Consider the following 23,069-nt stretch of genomic DNA (forward strand, 5'->3'; position numbering starts at 1 on the left):
AACGCTGCTGCCTGCACTCTCCTTGCTCTGCCAAAACATTGCCCCACTTCTCAGATTTTACGTTGATTACATTGGTTACCCATTAAACTTAGAATTCAATTCAAAACTCTTTGCCTGACTCACAAAATTCTTTATTGCCACAGCCCACAAATATTGCAGGCACTCTGTCCTTCCTACACTCCCACGCGTTCTCTCCGTTCTGCTGACCTCCTTCTTGCCCGCACCATAAGGTTGCGAAGGAGTAGAGCTGGGGGTCGCTCCTTTAAGTCCATGGCTCCGATACTTTGGAATTCCATCCCCTTGGAAACACGTAACACCAGGAATCATCTGCTCTTCCGAAAACTTATCAAAACTTGGCTGGGGTCGCTCCTTTAAGTCCATGGCTCCGATACTTTGGAATTCCATCCCCTTGGAAACACGTAACACCAGGAATCATCTGCTCTTCCGAAAACTTATCAAAACTTGGCTGTTCTTCTCCCTTTAGGGCCCCTCCCTTATATTGATCACTTCTCTTCCTCTCTCTATTATGCGCCCGTTACGCCTACTGTTGGTCCGTCTGCTAGCGCTGGGACGGCCCGTTGCTGGGGTAGCCATGCGCTATATAAATATATTTAACATAACATAACATGGGAAAGAGAACAAAGGTATGTTTCTTTAAGGTGCAACAAATATTACTCTTTTATATTTACAAATCACAACAAAGGCGTGAGTGTGCCTTGCATAAAAAAAGATTTCCACACGCATTCCTTACTTTAAATAATTGGGAGGGGGAGAGGAGAGGGATGGGGGGAGAGGTGGTGGGAGAGGAGGCGACGAGAGGAGCACTTTCTCACGGCAGAGGCGACTACAGAAAACGGAGGCGGGCGTATTTAATTCAATAACTGAAGTTTGGCAGCTGATCCCGAGATGGGACTTTACATGCAAAAATTTGTCCCGAACCAATTGGGAGGGGGAGTGGAGAGGGGTGGGGGGAGAGGTGGGGGGAGAGGAGGCGACGAGAGGAGCAGATAATTAGAGCCCCGGACGCCGAGAGGACTCAATTAACCAGCCCTGCTTCAGCAACTTCCCTCGGAGGGGGGTGGGAGATGACGGCGGAAATGAAAATAGACAAACACACGCCCTGGTATATTGTTCCTGTCTATTCTATGGAAGCCCCGCTGGAAGCTGCGTGACTCACCTGTGGCCTTCAGCCAGTACAGCGTCTGTGCTTGGTGCATCGGTGGGCAGGGCGGCACCGAAGCCGACAGAGGGCCAAGCACTTAAACAAGAGAGACGCGCTCCACATGACCACGTTTCTCCGAGGCGAGGCAGAAATGCCTCGGAGAAACACACGGTCATTTTGCGATTCGGGGGCGTGTTTTTTAGGTTTGAGTGACGGATGACGTGACAGATAGAAAGAACCTAAAAAACACGCCCGGAATCCGAAAATGATTGGGCTTAAAGGGAGTGATGCCCCTCTCCTCCAATAGCTGGCCAGCATTTACTAGGCCAGCCAATGGAGAAGAGGGGAGGGTTCCAAGCCCCCTATAAGAAACATAAAATCTTCAGCTCCGCCCACTGCTACGCAGTGCAACGGTCCTCGACCTAAAAAGAAAAGGACTTTTCTCCCTTGTTAATATGCTTGAGTGCTGAAGTCTGGATTTTAGCAGACGTTAGTTTTGGGCGAAAACCGCTGTTTTCACCAAAATCTAACCTGTGCTAAAATCATGTGGGCTGCCTTGTAAATATCGCGATGTGAACATCAGCGATATTTGCAAGGTAGTCCATCCGGGAAACGCCCAGTGACGCCCACTTTGTATCTCATTAGAGATGCAAAGGGAGGCGTTGGGAAAAAGGGTGCTAACATGCTATTATGCATGTTAGCACGCTCTTGTAAATAGGGCGATATTTTTATCTCCGCTTTTTTGGCTTTTTAAGCCAAAAAAGCGGAGATAAAGCCCTTGTAAATATGCCCCTCAGTACATCCTCAAAGCATATCCTCATATACGCTAGCCACAGCCTCACATAGCACAAAGTATTTCAACATGAGTATACATCAATTTACACATGGCTTAAAACTGCATATGTTGTGTCCTCTGTAGTACAAATTGCACTCTATACCTCAACAAAATCAAGAAAATAGTGAAGTGCAACAGGGCTGTGGTGTGTTGATAAACTTGGACTTGTATTTTTGCAAATTGCTATATCAGTATAGGAGATTGTTATAGAAACACACACTTTCTGCCTGGATTTATGCCTGTGTAAATTAAATGATGTTGCTAATATATTCAGCATGCTAAATGTTTTTATTTTTCACCTTTAGTCTGAGTAGCACTCGAGCCATGATTGCCACGCCTCGCCAGTTTTGCAAGTTCTGTACAACGTTCCCTGCTGTGAGTGAGAAATAAGCATACCCTACAAGGTTCTATGTGAGTGGGAAATAAGCATACACTACTTCAACCGCTTCTGTTTCAAACTTGCTAACATCTTTTTAGTATGTAAAAGCCAAAACGATTGCCATTTCTAGTGCTTGTTTGAAATTTGTACTGTGAAAACATAGGACAAGGATCTTTAACTCAATTCTATTAAGATTGTCAAAACTTTCTTAACACCTTATAAAGGTGACTACATTTTTAAATGGATATTTCAATTCCAATGTGGAAAGCTAGATTGTGTACTATTTAATTATATGTATTAGATTAAAAAGTCTATGATTAACTTTGTTTATTTTTCTGTAATAGTATACCCAGCTTTATTTTCAGAATATCGATTCTCTTTCTCTTGAAAAAGCGTGTTTGTTTTTTATTAACACTTTTACTCAATAACTCACCTTTTTAATGAATATATTTAGAAATGGATTATGAATCACTGTTTGGAAGAGGCGCGGTGTGCATCCTTTTCAAACATTATTCATACCATAATGTATCATAGTTTGCTAGGGTGTAACTTATTTTCAAATGGCAAGGGAACCTCTTTCGACTCCTTTCTCTTTAAAAATGTTAAATTAATATTTCAGGGAGATCAGGCAGTGGTCTACAAACTGTAAACTCTCATCAAAACTATTTAAAAAGAACACTTTTTTCTTTAATTGCAGTATCATTTCCTGTAAGAAAATCGAGCTGCATTAAAAACAAGCATTTGTAATGCAATCGGTCTCACCTATGGGGCTTTATAAGTATTTAACCAGTGTGTGATGCGTTGTGACATCGCACAGTCGAACTTTTTTTTAAAAGACACGTTTATGGGAGGGACAGGTCATGATGACATCACACGAACCAGCACTGTTAAACACGGGATGGGCGATATTCCTCACTATGACATGCATAGTCACAAACACTGGAACAAATATCCTTCGAGGTGCTGTGCCGCATTGTGATACTACACAAACATTTTAAAATATGCGGTCCTGGGATGGACAGTGCATTATGACATCACACAATTTAGCAGTGTAAAAGACGGGAGGGGGCTGCTGTTCGCTATGACATCATATAGTCACAAACACTGGAACAAACATGCTTCGGGGTTCTGTGCCGCATTGTGGAACCACACAAACATTCTAAAAGATGCGGTCATGGGAGGGACGGTGCATTATGACATCACACAATTTATCAGTGTCAAGGACGGGAGGGGAGACACTGTTCACTATGACATCATAGTCGCAAGCAATTGAACAAATGTGCTTCAAGGTGCTGCTCTGCAATGTGATACCACACAAGCATTCAAATAGATGCGGTCATGAGAGGGAGGGTGCATTATGACTACGCAATCGAGCAGTGTAACAGACGGGAGGGAGATACTATACACTATGACCAGGGCCACTGGAATTATGCGGCAGGAGGGGGCCAAATTATGCAGCATGTTTGAGTACATTTTGTGGCAATAAAAGGCAAATTATGCAGCATAATGTGGCACATTTTGTGATAGCATTACTTTATGGTTTTGTCTTTTTTAAACTTGGAAACACTGTCTGGGCATTCGCTGCACCTCGTTAGTACCAGTTTAATACCGAAGCATAGCAATACCCAACAGAAAGGTGACCAGTCCAGCTTTGCCAAAGGCCTTCTACAGCGTGGCAGCACATGTCGCTCGGTTTTTAGTAACTTTTGAACTGTCTGAGCTAGAAACATATTTTTTATGCAGTTAAGATGTGTGACAAATCTTTAACTATGCAACATTCGCAGCAGCCACACAATTGCATAATTTCAATGGCCCTGACTGTGACATCATTATTCAACAAAGGTGCCTTGAGGGGCAGTAGCGAATTGTGACACCACGTAGTCAAACATTCTGAAAGATCTTGTCATTGGAGGGGTGGTGTTTTATGACCTGACACAATCCTACAGTGTAAAAGATGGGAGGGGAGATGCTGTTTACTATGATATCATTTAGTCACAGATACTAGGTCAAAGGCACCTCGAGAGGCTCTGGTGCATTGGTCGCCCCACTCACTGCTGCCGCTCCTGCCTGCCTTGTCGCCTCCTGCCTGCAGATTCCTTCGCTCGCTGCCCACTGCTCCTGGGACTCTCCCGCTGCACGCTGCTTCCGGGATTTCCCGCCGCAGCCTCCCTGCGGCCCCGCCCCCCCCGTGATTCCATTCGCCGCCCCGCTCCCGCCACCCAGCTGCTCCTCCCTCCCGGCTCCTTACTTATGGGGACCGTAGGGGACCACAGAGTGTGACCGCTCAGCCCTCCACAGGGGTTGGTCGCCCCACTCACTGCTGCCGCTCCTGCCTGCCTTGTCGCCTCCTGCCTGCAGATTCCTTCGCTCGCTGCCCGCTGCTCCTGGGACTTTCCCGCTGCCCGCTGCTTCCGGGATTTCCCGCCGCTGCCTCCCTGCGGCCCCGCCCCCCCGTGATTCCATTCGCCGCCCCGCCCCGCCACCCAGCTGCTCCTCCCTCCTGGCTCCTTACTTAAGGGGACCGTAGGGGACCACAGAGTGTGACCGCTCAGCCCTCCACAGGGCTTGGTCGCCCCACTCACTGCTGCCGCTCCTGCCTGCCTTGTTGCCTCCTGCCTGCAGATTCCTTCGCTTGCTGCACGCTGCTCCTGGGACTTTCTCACTGCCCGCTGCTTCCGGGATTTCCCGCCGCTGCCTCCCCGCCCCCATGGGATTCCATTAGCCGCCCCGCTCCCGCCACCCAGCTGCTCCTCCCTCCCGTCTCCTTACTTAAGGGGACCGTAGGGGACCACAGAGTGTGACCGTTCAGCCCTCCACAGGGCTTGGTCGCCCCACTCACTGCTGCCGCTCCTGCCTGCCTTGTCGCCTCCTGCCTGCAGATTCCTTCGCTCGCTGCCCGCTGCTCCTGGGACTTTCCCGCTGCCCGCTGCTTCCGGGATTTCCCGCCGCTGCCTCCCAGCGGCCCCACCCCCCCGTGATTCCATTTGCCGCCCTGCTCCCGCCACCCAGCTGCTCCTCCCTCGCGGCTCCTTACTTATGACGCCCCCTGAGCGACCGCGCAGCGGGCGCGCGCAGCAGGAGCACCGACCGAGCGCCGAAGGTGCGCCAAAGGTAAGCCCGTCTGTGCCCGTCCGCGCCTGGACTGCGCCCAGTGCCAGGACCCCTGGCCCCCGACGATGCCAGCCCACACGATGGACCTACGATGCCGCCACCCTCATCGCACTCAAACCCGACCGAACAAGAGCCTGCCACCGTGCCACCCCGAGACGAACCCACGGACCCTTCACCTGTCAAGCCTGCAAGTTCACCTGCCTCCGGACCTGCACCACAGCTACCAAGCCGAGCATCCACAACAGCCACCTCAAGTGCATCCTGCTCAATACCCGCTCCATCCACAGACACGCCATCGAACTCTGGAACCTGCTCGACACAACCTCACCAGACGTCGCCTTCCTCACAGAAACCTGGATGAACGCCTCCTCAGCACCCGACATCGCCATCGCCATCCCAGATGGATACAAGATCATCCGGAGAGACCGCGTCAACCAGACTGGAGGAGGCATCACCATCGTACACAAGAACACCATTCGCATCACGACCGACTCCAACGACACCTTCACCGCCACCGAGTTTCTCCACTTCCAGATACACACCGACCCCAAGACGACCCTCAGAGGCACCCTCGTCTACAGACCCCCGGGACCACATACACAATTCAGCGAAGACATCACGGACTTCATCAGCCGCACGCCCTCCGCTCCGCTGACTACATCCTCCTAGGGGACCTCAACTTCCACCTGGAGAACAACAAGGACCGCAACACCACCGCCCTGCTGGACAACCTCGCCAACATCGGACTCAAGCAACTGGTCAACACCCCCACCCACTACGCCGGCCACACGCTTGATCCCGTCTTCTCATCCAGCAAGCACATCACCTTCAGCCACTCCACCGGACTTCACTGGACCGACCACAGCTGCGTCCACTTCAGCTTCAGAAGAACCACGACCCACCACCACCTGCAACAGGTTCCTCGCGGGAACTGGAGCAAGATCACGGCCGAGCAGCTCACCACCTCCCTCAGCCAGAACCCACCCGCCAGCACAACAAACCCCAACGAAGCAGCACGCAATCTCACGCAGTGGCTGACCGCCTGCGCCGATGACCTCGCGCCACTAAAGAACCCGCCCAGCAGACCCAGAAGCAAGAAAGCCTCCTGGTTCACCGACAAACTCAAGGACTCCAAGAAGAACTGCTGCACCCTCGAGAAAGCCTGGCTCATCGACCAGACCACAGACAACATGACCGCCCTCAAAGACGCCACCCGCAAGCACCACCAGCTCATCCGCACCACCAAGAAGAAATCAATGAAGGAACGACTGGACAACAACGCCCACGACAGCAAAGAACTCTTCAGCATCGTCAAGGAGTTCTCCAACCCCAGCACCGGCAACAACGACATCACTCCTTCACAAGATCTCTGCGACTCTCTCGCCTCGTACTTCCACCGCAAGATCGCCGACATCCACAACAGCTTCGGCGCACCCTCCACGCACCCGACCGTCAAACCAACGCCCCCCCACCGCCACCCCCCGCACCTGGACCACGGTGACCACCGAAGACACAGCCCGCACGATGAACACCATCCACTCAGGATCTCCGACCGACCCCTGCCCCCACCACGTCTTTAACAAGGCCGACTCCATCATCGCACCCCAACTCCGGGACGTCATCAACTCCTCCTTCAACACTGCCACCTTCCCGGAGAGCAGGAAGCATGCCGAACTCAACGCCCTACTGAAGAAACCAACAGCGGACCCCACCGACCTCAAGAACTTCCGCCCCATCTCGCTCCTCCCATTTCCTGCCAAAGTCATCGAGAAGACCGTCAACAGACAGCTTGCAGCCTTCCTCGAGAAGAACGGATCCCTCGACCCCTCGCAGTCCGGTTTCCGAGCCAACCACAGCACCGAGACCGCCCTCATCACAGCCACCGACGACATCCGAGCCCTGCTCGACAACGGGGAAACAGCGGCCCTCATCCTCCTGGACCTCTCTGCAGCGTTCGACACTGTCTGCCACCGCACCCTAGTTCAACGCCTCAGCAACATCGGTATCCAAGAAAAGGCACTGGAGTGGATCATCTCGTTCCTCGCCGGAAGAACACAAAGAGTCCGCCTCCCCCGGTTCCGATCCGAGGCCACCGAAGTAATCTGCGGCGTACCGCAAGGATCATCGCTCAGCCCAACCCTCTTCAACATCTACATGAGACCTCTCGCAGCCATCGCACGCCAACACAACCTCAACATCATCTCCCACGCCGACGACACCCAGCTGATCCTCTCCCTCACCAATGACCCCGCCACCGCCAGAACCAGCCTACACGAAGGGATGAAAGACGTCGCCGAGTGGATGAAGAACAGCCGCCTGAGACTGAACTCAGACAAGACGGAAGTCCTCATCCTGGGACCATCGCCCTCTGCCTGGGACGACTCCTGGTGGCCTCCCGCCCTGGGCACCGCTCCCAAGCCAACAGACCACGCACGCAACCTGGGCTTTATCCTGGACTCCTCCCTCTCGATGACCAGACAAGTCAACGCCGTCTCCTTGTCGTGCTTCAACACCCTGCGCATGCTCCGAAAGATCTTCCGCTGGATCCCGACCGAAACCAGGAAGACGGTAACCAAGGCACTCGTCACCAGTCGACTGGACTACGGGAACACGCTCTACGCGGAAACCACAGCCAAACTACAGAAAAGACTCCAGCGCATACAAAACGCCTCCGCCCGACTCATCTTGGACATCCCCCGACGCAGCTACATCTCCGGCCACCTGAGGGACCTGCACTGGCTCCCCGTCAGCAAAAGGATCACGTTCAGGCTCCTTACCCACGCACACAAGTCTCTCCACAACCTGGGCCCCAAGTACCTCAACGACCGCCTGACCTTCTACACACCCACCCACCAGCTACGCTCTACAAGTCTCGCCCTCGCCGCCGTACCACGTATCCGAAGAGCCACCGCCGGAGGAAGATCCTTCTCCTACCTGGCAGCCAAGACCATCTCGCCTTCAGGAAACAACTCAAGACCTGGCTGTTCGAGCAGTAGCGGACCCCCTCCCCCAAGCGCCTTGAGACCCTTCCGGGTGAGTAGCGCGCTATACAAATGCTATGATTGATTGATTGATTGATTGATTGAAACATTCTAAAAGATGCAATCATGAGGGGGACGATGCATTATGACATTACACAATCCAACAGTGTAAAAGATGGGAAAGGAAATACTGTTTACTATGACATCATAAATTCACAAACACTACAACAAAGGTATCTCGAGGGGATGTGATGCATTGTGATATCACCAAACATTCTAAAAAATGCGGTCACGAGAGGGACCATGCATTATGACATTGTGCAAGCAAACATTAGGCTGATCGTGGATAGAAAAAGTAACCGTGACATCACATAATCGGAGGTTTGCAACCGACAAAGAAGATGCAGGATTAGCATGACATCACATATCATTATTTTTTCTTATAGAGGAACGAAAAACTGGATTAGATAACTAGATTATGTAATCATGGCCTACTCTGAAGGGTTAAATATCCGAACGCGCATGCAACTACCTCAACTCCTTGATGTACACGACAATGCATGCAGAGCGAAGGTGTGTGTGTTCGGGAGTCTGTTTTGTATAACGAACTGATCACTGACGAGTTAATATTCCACACACAAGTTTATAAAAAAAGGAAAGAAGAAAACATCCCAGAAGGTCTTAGAGGGCAATGTCAGCTATAGGAAAACCAGGGGAGTAGAAAGACACTCCTTCAAGGACGAGCATGCTATTAGATGCAGTTCCATCATGGAGAGGCGCATTACAAGTGGCGGAAAGGGGGGCGGGTTTTATATGGGTATAGGCAATCGGTAATTGGGGGGCAGATTCCTCATCCGTATCTCAACTTCACCTAGAGATTTCGCCGTTCTCAGTAGCCGAAAATCTCCGCCAGGAAAGCGAAAAACTCAGAAGGACGGTTGATTATAAATATATCTTTTTTTGCATCCCTTATGAATGTGGCATGCGCATAAAACTTCTTACCTCCAGTTATTTCAAATATATTTCCATTAATAAAAACGTCTGTGTCCTGGTTTCCCTGATTCCATCATACGGTGCTACCTCGGGGTCCCTTTTCTGTGTCTAATGGGGGTCCTTGTGGTGATGCCCTGGGAGAGGGAAGGGCTGCGCCTGGGTGATGATTCGGAGATGGGGCCACCCTGGCTTCCTCCGTCTTCACCCTAGAATAAGGAATCATCACAGATGCCTCTCAAGCATGCAAAGCGACATGTGCACACTATGTATATAATGCATAACGTTTCTGCATGCGGCTTCTTTATGTGAAATTGGACAAATCCCACAAGAATCTCGCGCCATGCAAGAATGCACAACTCCTACTGGACTTCAGCTCGTCCATTCACACAACCATGTCCAGCTCAGAAGCTGTTTACAGCCTCTTAAAGCTACAGTGCTGTCGAAACCAACAGCATTGTAGCCTCCTGATGTTAGCACCATCTACGCCCCTCTTTCAGAATTCGGAGCCACATACTGCATATGCAGAAAGGCCTATGAATTATGCATGCACCTGAAGCAATGCAGGAAAGGAGCTCTTGCCACTACTTGCAGGAGTGACCTCTTTATAAATGTCAGCAATGCGAGAGTAAGGGGCATGGCCTGTGTCCGCTACACTCACATTGGTGCACCTCCCTGCAAAAAGGGTTGTAACTAGGGCTTGTTCTCTAGTACTGTACTTCGAAATCACTTTCAAATATGTGAGCTTAGAATACCAACTCCCTTACACTCTCCCTTTCACTTACCTTTGAACTAACGTGGGAGCTGGAACAGAGCTCACACGAGAGCCAAGACTGCAATGCCCAAACAGGAAGAGGGAGGAGGGGCCATCACATGCTGTCCAGTGTGTTGGCCAACCAAAATGTTCTCTGATTGAAATCGCCAGAAAGAGAGCTAAGCACACAAAGGAGCGACATTTACACAAATGCACCAATAACAAGCCAGCTTTTCTAAATGCCACGTGAAACAACTTATGGCAATTAATGGTTGTACCAGATCCCAAAGAAGAGAATACAACAGGTCAGTCGAGGCACGACCTAAAACATTTTTCAAATTTAAAAACAACCACAGACATGGTGGTCTCCTGACCCTTGCAGGTCCCCATCCCTGTGATTGAGCCCATTTGCAGAGGAGCATACATTATGACCTGCCTCATGAATATTATTGGGCATGTCATTCTGGAGCCCCCTATGATTCAGTATTTTATGTACTCCTCTATATTTTCATTGGTCCATTTGCAAAAATTTTGCATATAGTCCCTGAAACCATTGCATCTGCCCTTTGGCCCATTTTTAACCACATTATTACCATGTCTGAACTGGGGTGGTGTGGAGTGCAACAAAACGATGGATTTAGGCTCAGATCTCTGTACTGGGGTGAATGTATGACATTGTTCTGCATTCTTTCCATCAACTGTTGGTTTTGCATTTGTCACCCCGAGTGGGATGGGTATGCTCAGACGTGAGTCCCATGCTCTCCACACCACTGGAGTCAAGCTAGCCTGGCTGAAGACGGCTGATAGCCAGAAACCGGTCCTAGGATGCTTGATTCCGGTCCAGGAAAGACATGGCTTGACAGTTCGGGCTGGACTGTTCCCATATGGCACAGGGTCAAGGCTGATTTGCATATGGCCATGTCTGAACTGGGGTGGTGTGGAGTGCAAAAAAACTATGGATTTAGGCCCAGATCTCTGTACTGGGGTGAATGTATGACATTGTTCTGCATTCTGTCCATCAACTGTTGGTTTTGCATTTGTCACCCCGAGTGGGATGGGTATGCTCAGACGTGAGTCCCATGCTCTCCACACCACTGGAATCAAGCTATCCTGGCTGAAGACGGCTGATAGCCAGAAACCGGACCTAGGATGTTTGATTCCGGTCCAGGAAAGACATGGCTTGGCAGTTCGGCCTGGACTGTTCCCATGTGGCACAGGGTCAAGGCTGATTTGCATATGGCCATGTCTGAACTGGGGTGGTGTGGAGTGCAAAAAAATGATGGATTTAGGCCCAGATCTCGGTACTGGGTTGCATGTATGACATTGTTCTGCATTCTGTCCATCAACTGTTGGTTTTGCATTTGTCACCCTGAGTGGGATGGGTATGCTCAGACGTGAGTCCCATGCTCTCCACACCACTGGAGTCAAGCTATCCTGGCTGAAGACGGCTGATAGCCAGAAACCGGTCCTAGGATGCTTGATTCCGGTCCAGGAAAGACATGGCTTGGCAGTTCGGCCTGGACTGTTCCCATGTGGCACAGGGTCAAGGCTGATTTGCATATGGCCATGTCTGAACTGGGGTGGTGTGGAGTGCAAAAAAACTATGGATTTAGGCCCAGATCTCTGTACTGGGGTGAATGTATGACATTGTTCTGCATTCTGTCCATCAACTGTTGGTTTTGCATTTGTCACCCCGATTGGGATGGGTATGCTCAGACGTGCCTCTCATAGTACAGAAGCGGTCCGTAAATCTTTTACTGAAGGCAACTGCAGTCACCTTTTTCCAAGATCTACGGAAATCTGTCTGGCCTTGTGGTCTGGCGGGTGGTTTAGAAAGTGCTCCATAGAAATGTAAGGCTTTATGGTCAGTCCAGCCTAGTGACTGTGGGGGTTGCATGACCAATTCCTTCATATTAGAGAACACTGTATCTAACTGGTGCCTGGCCTCATGTGCGGGACTGGCAACACTTGACAGGAGACCAAGTGATTCCATGGCTGACACTAGACTAGCCGACTCTGTGTTAGGGCTCGGAGGAACTTCTAGATGGTGCTTAAAGTCCCCTACTAAAAGGAACTTATCCGTACAGAGTATATGAGGGGCCAGTCTTTCTTATTTTCTGCGGGAGGATGATACACTAGGGCTCTGGACCAGACAGTTGCTTGGGGTGACTCCACCCTGAAAATCAACAACTCTGTGTTGGGGGAGGAGACCGTGTCCAGTGTATTAATGAGATAGGGTGGGCGTACAGCAATCGCTAATCCTCTACCCCTCTTGCCCACCCTATCCAGTCGTATCACAGAGTATTCTGCGGGGAAAGCTGAAGCCAGTGCTGGCGTCGATTCATTATGGAGCCAAGTCTCTGTAAGGAGGCATACATCTGGTCTGGTGTCATCTAGCAAGACCCAAATTTCCGCCACATGTTAGAGACCGATCTGGCATTAAGATAGATACCTTTTAAAGGGCGATTTGCTCTCTCCCAGTCTGTTTTTCTAAACACCCCAAAAGTTCCTTAAGGGGATCCATGTTCCTGGCAGGGTGATAAGTTTTAATAGGGATACTCTGTGCGTCACCCAGTGACCTGCCACAGCAAGAACAGATCCCCGGGCCTATCATATCCTCTATTCCCTGCTTGTCAAGACCCCTCACAAGGGGATAGGTTGCCTATATTCCATAGGTCCTCTCTCCTGTAAGATATCCTCAATGGGGGACCCACCTGAGGGAAAACGGGTAGCATCTCCTGGCAGCCGGCAGCGTCCAGGCATGGACGGGCGCAGACGGGCTTGCCTTTGGCGTATCTTTGGTGCACCAGCCGTGTGCGTCCGCTGCGCAGGCGCCGACGCGATGAATTTATACCCCCAGGTGGCTGGCCACTAGAGCGCTGACCTCCGCAATGGCGTCCGGCGTAGCTAGTGAAGCTAAAGACCTCCTCTCTCCACTCAAGCAATCGCCTAGCGATTGCGGTGGACCGGAGAGGCTGCCTGGCGATGTGCAGTAGATCAGGTAAGAATGAGGTCGCACCGGGAGCCCCGCGGCACTGCAGCGGGAAGTGGACCAGAGTGAAGTGCAACCTAAGGCACAGCCAGGGTCATCACCTGGGGAAAACGCGATAGACTTCTGCTGAGGTACATAGCGAGTGTCTAGAATCATGGCTGGGCCCGCTGCTGAAGCCGCCTACAGCCAAGGGCACACCGGGCCTAGAGTGAAGGCCTACCACAATGGTAACCAGGGGAGGGGGTCCCCAAACTACGCCCCCAACTCAGGACCAGAAAACTTCCTCACGACAGCCCTATTGGAAGTTCTACGCTCAAAAGACAAGAGACTAGTGGTTGGGAGGACCTTAACCTGGTTATGGATGTGGAGAAAGATAGATCAGGCCAACATTACGGCCAAACGAGCTCACTGTCCAAAACAGGGAAGGAGTGGCTGAGGGACAGAGGGTTGGTAGACATATGGCGGGTGGCTCACCCTCAATCCTCACAATTTTCCTTCTACTCCAATGCACACCATACATACGCCCAACTAGACCACTTCATAGGCTCCACGGAACTGAATGCGCTATTAGAGACAGTGAACATTACACCAGTAGCGCTATCTGACCATGACGCAGTGACATTGACTCTCAACATGCCCCCGACACGCAGGCCGACAGGGATGTGGCGACTTAGGGAGAACTTGCGCCGTAGAGCGGGAGTGCCACAGCAACTCCACAAATGCATTACTGACTACCTAGAGATGAGTGACTCCCCGGACACTCCCCTTGCTGCACTATGGAGGGCCCTCAAAGCTGTAGTGGGGGCAAACTAATTGCCATTTCTGTGTCTGAATCCAGACAGCATAGGGAAAAAGGGAACTTCACACGGCGCAAGTGCTAGAATTAGAAAGGGTACACAATAGGACAGGTGCGCTCAGTGTGTGGCGACAACTGAAAGCTGCAAGGGCACAATTGGCGAGCCTTGATTTAGACAGAGCCGAATATGCGGCCCTTCGGCTCAAGCACTCCTACTATAATAGGGGGAGACAAAACAGGGCGTCTCCTGGCAAGAAAACTCAGAGCCTGCACCCAGCGCTCCAAAATCTCAGCTCTTCAGAATGCCAAGGGGGAGACAGTCAAACGTGATGACGTGATTGCATAAACCCTCTGGGACTTCTACTCCACTTTGTATGGTAAAGACCCGCAACTTAGCGCAAACGGGGAGGCCTACTTACAGAGGGACGCCACAACGGCACTGAACGCGGCAGGGTGGAAGCTCTAGATGTGCCTATCAGGATTGAAGAGGTGATAGGGGCGATTTCGTGCCTCAAACCTTTGAAATCGCCGGGCCCCGACGGCTTTTCAGTTGGGTTCTACAAGTCCTTCGCCCACTTTTTGCCCCGATCCTTACGCAGCTTTTTAACTCCTTTTGAGGTCCTGGAACAATCCCCCTAATATGTTAGCCGTTGACATAGTGGGCATCCCTAAACCCGGGAAGGACGCGACCCATTGTGGCTCATATCGCCGATTTCCCTACTTAATTTGGATCTTAAGCTGTTTACGGGCGTCCTAGAGGCCAGATTGGGCCCACGTATGCCCGGTATCATCGAACCGGACCAATCCGGCTTCATTCAGAATCGTAAGAGCAGCGATAATACCAAACGCATACTGCACCTCATCAACAAAGCCCACCGCACAAAGAGGGACGCTCTCCTGTTGTCGGTCGATGCCGAAAAGGCCTTCGACAGAGTAGACTGGGGCTTCTTAGACAAAACGTTAGTTTATTTTGGTCTTGGTGACCGATTTAGGGCCTGGATGGCGAGCTGTTACGATAGGCCCAAAGCAACAATCAGGGTAAATGGGATAACCTCACGGCCTTTTGAGATCCAGAGGGGCACGAGACAGAGGTGCCCGATCTCAGCCCTTCTCTTCGCACTCTATGTGGAGCCCCTAGCCCAAAGGATTAGGGACAATCCTGATATCTTCGTCATCCCATTCAGAGGAGAGGCGCACTCTGTGAGCCTGTACGCTAATGACATCCTGGCGACCTTGGAGACCCCGTAGCGATCCATGCCAGCATTTCTCTGTGAACTAACCTCCTTTGGCCAAGTCTCCAGTTTTAGGATAAATGTGGGAAAATCCATGGTCCTGCGCCTAGGCTGAAATGAGGACTTAACCGGGGAAGGACAAATGTCCTATGGAGAACTCCAGACTCAGGGTACAGTTCCCTATCTGGGACTAGACTTAGCCCATTCTATTGCGCCGACAATCACGCATTTATATTAATAGCATGATATTTTAATTAAAATGCTTATGTTTATGTTACCATAGTCTTTGACTGTGTTCGTAATCAATACCTACAGTGATGCTCCCTGAGGAAGGGCTAAGGAATGCCCGAAATGCATTGGAGCCAGCCTAAACTTGTGATATCATAAAAGAATGAATTACTGTACAAGAATGGAATGACTAATGAATTTCATTTATGAATTACCATGAACTATTGGGAATAACAAAAAAGAAAAAAGAAATATAAAACGAAATTTAACTTGTGGAGTCCTAATTTGAAAGGAACCTTAAATTGTGTGCCCAAAGGGGATGTAACTAATGAGTCATTAGGAGCACGTTTTGATTTATTTATATATGACGTCTGAGACGGAAGACGCCACCCTTGGAGCACTTTAAAACAATATTGACAATATCCTACAAAACAAAATATACTATCTACAGCACTTCAAAGGCTGTGCATCTGTTTCTATACCTGCATTGACATAGGCACCACATGGTGCCTGCCACACATTGCTGGGTTGTGACGGGGGCACCACAGGTGCCCCCCACCACCACAACCATAGGGCTAGGGGAAAAGGGGGCCCTGCTAGGGGCATTCAAAGTTGCTTTCCGACAGCTTATCCATGTCGATTCCGTCATGTGGGATAACATTTGAACATTTCAACGCTATTGGGAATTAATCATAAGTCTCTTCATGGCAAAAGTAGTCACTTAGATTGATATTATCCTCACTCACAACTAGAAATCTGCGGATTTTATTTATTAGAAGCACTTACAAGACTATGGTGGTACTCAATGAATGTCATTACGTTTTTGTTTTTGTTCGCGGACTCACTTTTGATGCCCATGTCTACTTCAGCTTCCACTCAACATCAGGTTTTTTCAGGTAAATTCTCTGATTATAGCTGGTAACAATTCCCAGAGAAATTGTTATTAAGAACATGATTCAGAGTAGCTCTCCCAGCTCTCCTTTGCCCTCCTTTTTGGGGTGCAAAGCAAGCTGAGACAACTAATAGCTGGCCTGTAGCCCTGCTCTCAGTTGCTAACAGGACATCGGGGTAGCAGTCATGTATACCAGGTGTACCTGGTCTGGAAAATGGTGAGACTCAAGAAGGACAGCTACAGCTGCAAACTCCACCCAGGCTCCAGGTAGTAGTTCCTATTGTAAACAGGACGGCAAGAGAGCTTGCAGCTGACCTCTCCCTCCACGGCATGGCAGTATTGAAAGCTGGATGCTGAGTTACCTTTACAAGTTGGGACTTGGCCTGCCCGAGGTACTTGTGACTCCTTCCTGAAGCCATGATGTAATTGCAAAAGAAGAAAGTGTAATAAACAGGTGCCCACGAGAAGCTGTCACAGTCTCAGGAGGAAAAAGCCACAGGCATAAAAAACTTCCTTGAGGGATGAAGAACTCCAGAAGGCAAAATGAAGCATCCCAGGGTGCAGGACAAGAGTTCCAGAAAAATCAGCTAGCACAAGAAACAGGAACCATCAGGTGGTGAGAGTGAAGCTGCTGAAGAAACACAGCTGTGTTACAATTAAGGCTCCCAGTTTGAAGATATATTTTTTTAACATGTCCTGTATTCATTCATATTTAATTTTTGGCCGTCTTATTGGTATTTATCCATATTTATTTTGTGTTTTGAGAATAAATGGAGTTGTATGGTACATTTCCACATTTATTCAACTCTTAGGCATGCACTCATACATGGATGCCTGTTGCTTTTTAGCAAATTAACAAAACACCACACCCACATCTGCATATTAGTGTTTTACTAAAAATACATTTCAAACATATGCGTTTAATTAAGGAAATCTGATCCTGTTTTGTAACTCCCCATTCTGTCCATCTCCTGAGCTTTTACCTTGAATTCATGAAGACAGCATGGACAGTCTTTCTCAAAAAGCACAATTTTCTGTTCTTTTCCACTTTTAAAAATGTATACAGATAGGAAAGATTGTTTTCTGTCAGTATTTATCTGTCAAAATCAGTAAAAACGGAAAACTGGGAGCCTTAATTACAATGCACTCTCTAACTAAAGTGAAGCACTTATTTATGAATTAAATGAGAACAGGAAATGATGAAACACCCCATGTGAGAACCTCCATGACAGCAGAAACCAAAGGAAAGCATAGCCATATTGGAAAGAGAAGAAAGGAAAAAGAAAAACCCAAACTACCTGTGGAAACCCTTTAAAGCTCCTCTGAAAAATTTTAGGCAAAGGGTTGAATTTTTTGGAGTCAAACCCCAGGACGAAAGCCAGCCAGGGCAGTTTCCAGGGGCCTCATTTATGAGGCTATGCGTCACTTTTACCCCGCTGGTACGTCACTTTTTGTGAAGCACCAGTGGCGTAAAAAATGCGCCTTGTTGCGCCATATTTACAAAGTGACACATCTAGGTAGAAGCGTCACTTTGTAAACCCCTGCGCCAGGTATAATGTATGCAAGGGGGCGTATTGACGCAAGAAAGGGTCGTAGAAGTGACGCAGTGAAATCTATGTGATTTCACTGTGCCACTTCTAGGACACAAATGCGTCAATTTCTTAAGCCTGCCTCACAGCAGGCGTAAGACTGACGCAGGCCCTTTCACATTGGGCTTGCCCCATGTGAAAGGACGCATTGCTGGAGTTGCGTCACTTTTGTGACACACTCCAGCAATGCGTCACTTTTGCGCCATACAGATACGTCAGAAATACTGATGTATCTGTAACTCCTTGCGCAATGATGCGTCATACTGTAAATATGACGCATCATTGGTGGTGCAAGGAGGGTGCAGTGAAATGTGACGCATCGCTGTTTTCACGCAGCGATGCGTCACTTTTCATAAATGAGGCCCCAGGTGTTTTGCCAGATCTAGGCCAGAATTGAAAAATGCCGCCCCCTCCCTTTTACCCGTTTCAATGTCCATTATTTAAATCCTTACAAAACATAAGTTGTATAGTTTAAAAAGACAACATCCCTGAACAAAGAGCAGCAGTACACATTTTATAAAATAAAATAAAGAAAAGAGCTGATAAGGATCACATTAAAAATTTTCCACTCCAGTCATCAACCAGGAATTGCAGAAACTCCAGGGATGGTGTACTTCCACACCCGGGAAAAACAATGATGTTCAAAGAATGACGAGAAAAAGAAAGTAGCGCTTCACTGGCAAACTCTGTAAAGTGGCACTAATGTGTTTGCGTGAGAATAAAACCAATCTGGCCAGTTTGCGACCACTTGTAATGCTTTATTTTGTTATTTATTTTTCGTATTTTGCACCTATTTTTCTCTTGGCCCGAGGCTGCACTTTGGAACAGAAAAATGTAAGAAAAAGAGGATATTTCCAACAAAAGTGTTTCTTCTATCTTTGAATCCATTTCACAGGAGAACGAATGAAGGAAAGTAGAGGGAACAGAGGGTAAGAGATGTTTATTGAAGCTGGGATTGGGTGTTTTATGCGTTTAAGACGCGGGTCTGCACCCCGGAACAGGACCGCAAGGCCAAAACAACGCCCGAGACAACCAAAAAAAACAGAAGGCCAGGACCCCAAAAAGGAAGGCCTACCAACCAGAGAACCAGGAGCCAGGGCAACCAGGCTAAACGGACACGGCCAAAGACGGACAAGCCCGCCCTGCCCAGAACCACAAGGAAGGCACACCGGACCTGGCAGCTGCACAGACCGCCTCGGAAAAGGCCAAAGAAAGAAACCCAGTCCAGGCAACCGGGTGCAGCCCCAAGAATGGGAGCAGAACAGGAGCCAGGCCCCAACCAGACCAAAAAGGACAGGGAGGGAGACAGAACCGAAACCCCAGGAGGCCGAAAGCCCCCACGGAGAAGAGAAACCTCCAACCAAACAAAGGAGGCCAAAAAAACCCAGAACAGGCGGAGCAGAGGAAGCAACCCGGAACGAACCAGAACCGCAACACAGAGGGCCCACCAGGCCCGACCCCAGCCAACGCTAAAGAGGAGCCAAGAGACAGCAAAAAAACGAGGGCACCAAAGGCACAAGGAACCAGGAAGCCAGGAACGGAGCCCGGCAACCCGCCAAGGCAGGAGGACCCATAGGCCCAACCAGCCCCAGGAAAAACCCACGCAGAGCCCAGGGCAAAGGAACGGCAGGGAGGCCGAACGAGACCCCAAGCACCCCAATGCCGGACTAAACCGAAGGCTGGAAGAAAGAACAAACACAGGAAACCTCGAAAGCGGAAACCGGAGAAAGCACAGAAGGCAGAGGGCCAAGCCACCGAACCAGAAGGAAGCCCGCAGATCAGGAGGAACAGGAGGCAACCCAGGACACGCCAATCCAGAAGCACAGAACCCTAGGACCGACACAGGACCGGACAAGGGACCCGCAGCCCAGGAGAAAAAAAGGGAGCAGACAGCAATAATGCAGCAACAGGGAAACCGAAGCCCAACAGCCTACAACGGAACCCTAGTAACCAGCCAGAAACAAGGACACCCAACCAGAGGCGAACCAAGCCCTGCAAGAGAACCACCGGCAGGAGCAGGCCCAGATGGACACACCAGGAAATGGCCCGAAACCAAGAGAGCACCCCGCCAGGACCCACAGAGAGAGAACAGGCAGGGATGCACCCCCCAAAGAAAAGGCACCCAACAAACGCCCCAAAACCAGCAGAAACCAGAAAGCCCCAGCAGACCAAAAGAGGGGACAACCGGCGCCAAGCCAAGGACACAGCAACAGCGAAAGAGAGTCAGGCCCCAAACAGAAGAGGCCCAAACACCAGAGAGCCAAAAACGTGAACCGCCACTGGAAATACATCCCAAGGGGGACGCAGGGGAAAGGGAGAACCAGGCCCAACTCCACCAGCCTGAGAAGCCGACAGCCACAGGCACTCCCAGGCAGACCCAACCAGGAAGAAACCAGGCCCTACCAAGCGGAACCACAGAGATCAGGCGAGAGTAGGAGTGCCGGTGGAAACAGGAAGGGCGACCAGGGCCCACCGAAAAAAGCCACAGGCAAGCCCAGAAAATGAGCAGGGGCACCGCAGAAGCAGGGGAACACAAGGCCTCACCAAGGAAAGCCCCAGAAGCCAGGAACAGCCAATGCCAGAGCCAGGAGCAACCAAAAACAACAGCACCCAGCACTGAAGAGCCAAGAAGCAGAAGACAGCATGTAGCGATCCCCCACAAAGCAACCCAAGCACACAGGAGAGGCCGGAACACAAACCGGAAGCCCTATTAAGGTGCAAGGAGAACACAAAAGCAGCAAGAGGAGGCAGCAACAGGGAACGAAGCACCCCAGCACATGCCAACACCGGAACCCCCAGGGAGGCCAGACCCCAGAAAGAAGGGGACACCGCATACCAGCGGACAGAACGAGCAACCCCAAAGAGAGGCCGCAATAACCCACGGCAAAGCCAAGAAGGGCATCCAACCAGCTGAACCGGAAGTCAGCAGAGGAACAGAGCAAGCTGCACAGGCAAGGACCCCCGGGAAGGGAGAGCAACCCAGGAGCCCAGCCCACTCCAGGCCAGATCACAGCACCAACAACACCCAAGGAGAAGGACCGCGCAGAAACAGCACAAAATGAGTAGACTCCGGCAGGACCAAGAGTGCAAGAAAAGGCAAGCACAAGCAAGCTGACGGCCAAGAGAGGACCATGAACCCCAGGCACACCACACAGGGAGGCCACACCCAGCAGAGGCAAAGAGGCGATGAGCAACAAAGCCCAGAGACACCCAGCGGAGCACAACACAGAAGCCCAGGAGAGAAAGCGCCAAGGGGACAAGGGGACAAGGCGGCACAGACCTGCAGCAAGTGACAGCGGAGGCGCAGTGCCAGCCCCACCAGCCACAGGCAGTCCGGGAGCAGGAAGCCACCGAGGTAGTCGGGGACCAGGCCCCCGCAAGAGAGACAAGTCAAAAAAACAGCCCACACAGTGAACCAAAACACCGGCAGCCCCGCACAGCCCAGCACCCTAGCCCAGCCACCCAGAACATCCAGGAGGGCAGGAGCCAAGGACGAGAAACAGCTCAAACAGGCAAGAACCCCAGCCCCGCAGACCAACAGACGAGGGCAGAAGCGGGGAAGCAGAGCAGCAGCAGAGCGCAAGCAGCCCAAGTAGGAGGCCCCAGGCACAACCACCGGCAATGCCAGGAGACATCGCCGCCAACCCACAAAAAACAGAACAGGAGCGGGAGGACGGGCACCACACAAAACAGAGGCACCACCAGGCCAGGAACCAGGACCAAGCCACACACCACCGGGCACACCCCCCAGCCCAACAGGAGAGAGAGAGGGGGCCGGGAAGCAAACGAGAGGAGCATAGGGGGACAGGAGCCACCAACAACACAGGAAGCGACCCAATAAGACGGAGGCACCCAGCAACCAACAGCCAAGAGGCAGCGGCAGAGCGCACGTCCCACCCGCAGGAGGCACCAGAAAACGCCACCAGTCAGGAGCCCCGCAGAAGAAGGCCAGCAACAGCCAATGAGGCCCGCCGGAGGCAAACATGGGGATAACACGAGAAACAACCAAGAAGGAGAAAGCCAAAAAGCCTCGCCCGCCCAAGAAAAGAATGGGACCTCACAACAGCCCACAGCACACACACAAACAGAACCAACGCATGCATCAGGGGAAAAGAACCCTACCCTACACCGGGGCCAGCCCAGGGAGGGCGGACAAGGGGAAAAAGACCTGAGCAAACCACCCCACTGAGATCAGGCAAACACCGACAATGCAGTAGCCAACTGGGAGACGGAACAGGTATAGAGTGCGAACGTGACCTGAAGGCACCGGAGCGCCTCACGGGAACACCAGTCATGGTGCACCAGAATACAGGCATGCGAGCAGGGAGACCACGCGAACTGCACAGAAACACAGGATGCCGAGTCGACACTCGGGTACGTGGCTGGCAAGGCAGCATCCACTCCCAGAAGAAACCAACACACCCAGAGGCAGCCGCTAGAAGGAAAGCCACAGTGCGGAAGGCACAAACCCCCGCAGCAGAAGAAGGACTCCGACACCCAGCAGCCAGGCAGATGGCGGAGCAAGGAGCAAGCAGGCCAGCAGCGTGGGACGAAGAAACAGCATAGTCAGCAGCGAATGGTGCAAGCCATCGTCACTGCACCGGGGGAGTCGTCACTGAGGTCCCAACCACGATATGAACTCGCACCGAGAAGAGCGAACCACCCTCACAGTGCCAGCACACGGGGAAGCCTAGAGCACTCTGGAAGGGACTTAGCTCAGTGGAAGAGCGCATGCTTTGTAAGTATGAGGTCCCGGGTTCAAACCCCGGCATCCCCAGGGGCCGCCTCCGCTTTCAGCACAGAGCCACGACGCGTTTCCCAAGAAGAAAAGGCTGAGTCGGACCTGCAGGGAAGGAAACAGGAGACACAACAGACCAACACACATAGCAGCTGTATCAAAATTCCACTCCGGGGCCTGGAGGACTGTCAAACGCCACCAGCCACATAGCATATGAATACAGCACCTCCGAACAGAAGAGCAGCAAGGGCGCCCATTGCCCTACTGTGTCCAGTGAAACGCCCCCTATGCTGTCGATGGGCAGCAGCTGCAAGGGGAATAAATATGCAAAAAAACGCTATGCAGGACTAGCCCGGGGCAGGGGCCAGACACCACCAGCAGCAAGACCCG

General features: G+C 51.0%; 1 non-coding gene across 1 annotated transcript; it reads left to right on the forward strand.

Annotated features, from left to right (window-relative positions):
• Positions 1-22,647: 22,647 nt before the first annotated feature.
• Positions 22,648-22,718, forward strand: TRNAT-UGU (transfer RNA threonine (anticodon UGU)). Its single transcript has one exon. It is a non-coding gene; the product is annotated as a tRNA-Thr (tRNA).
• Positions 22,719-23,069: the final 351 nt, after the last annotated feature.

The sequence above is a fragment of the Lissotriton helveticus genome, chromosome 7 (assembly GCF_964261635.1).
Source record: "Lissotriton helveticus chromosome 7, aLisHel1.1, whole genome shotgun sequence".
Lineage (NCBI taxonomy): Eukaryota > Metazoa > Chordata > Amphibia > Caudata > Salamandridae > Lissotriton > Lissotriton helveticus.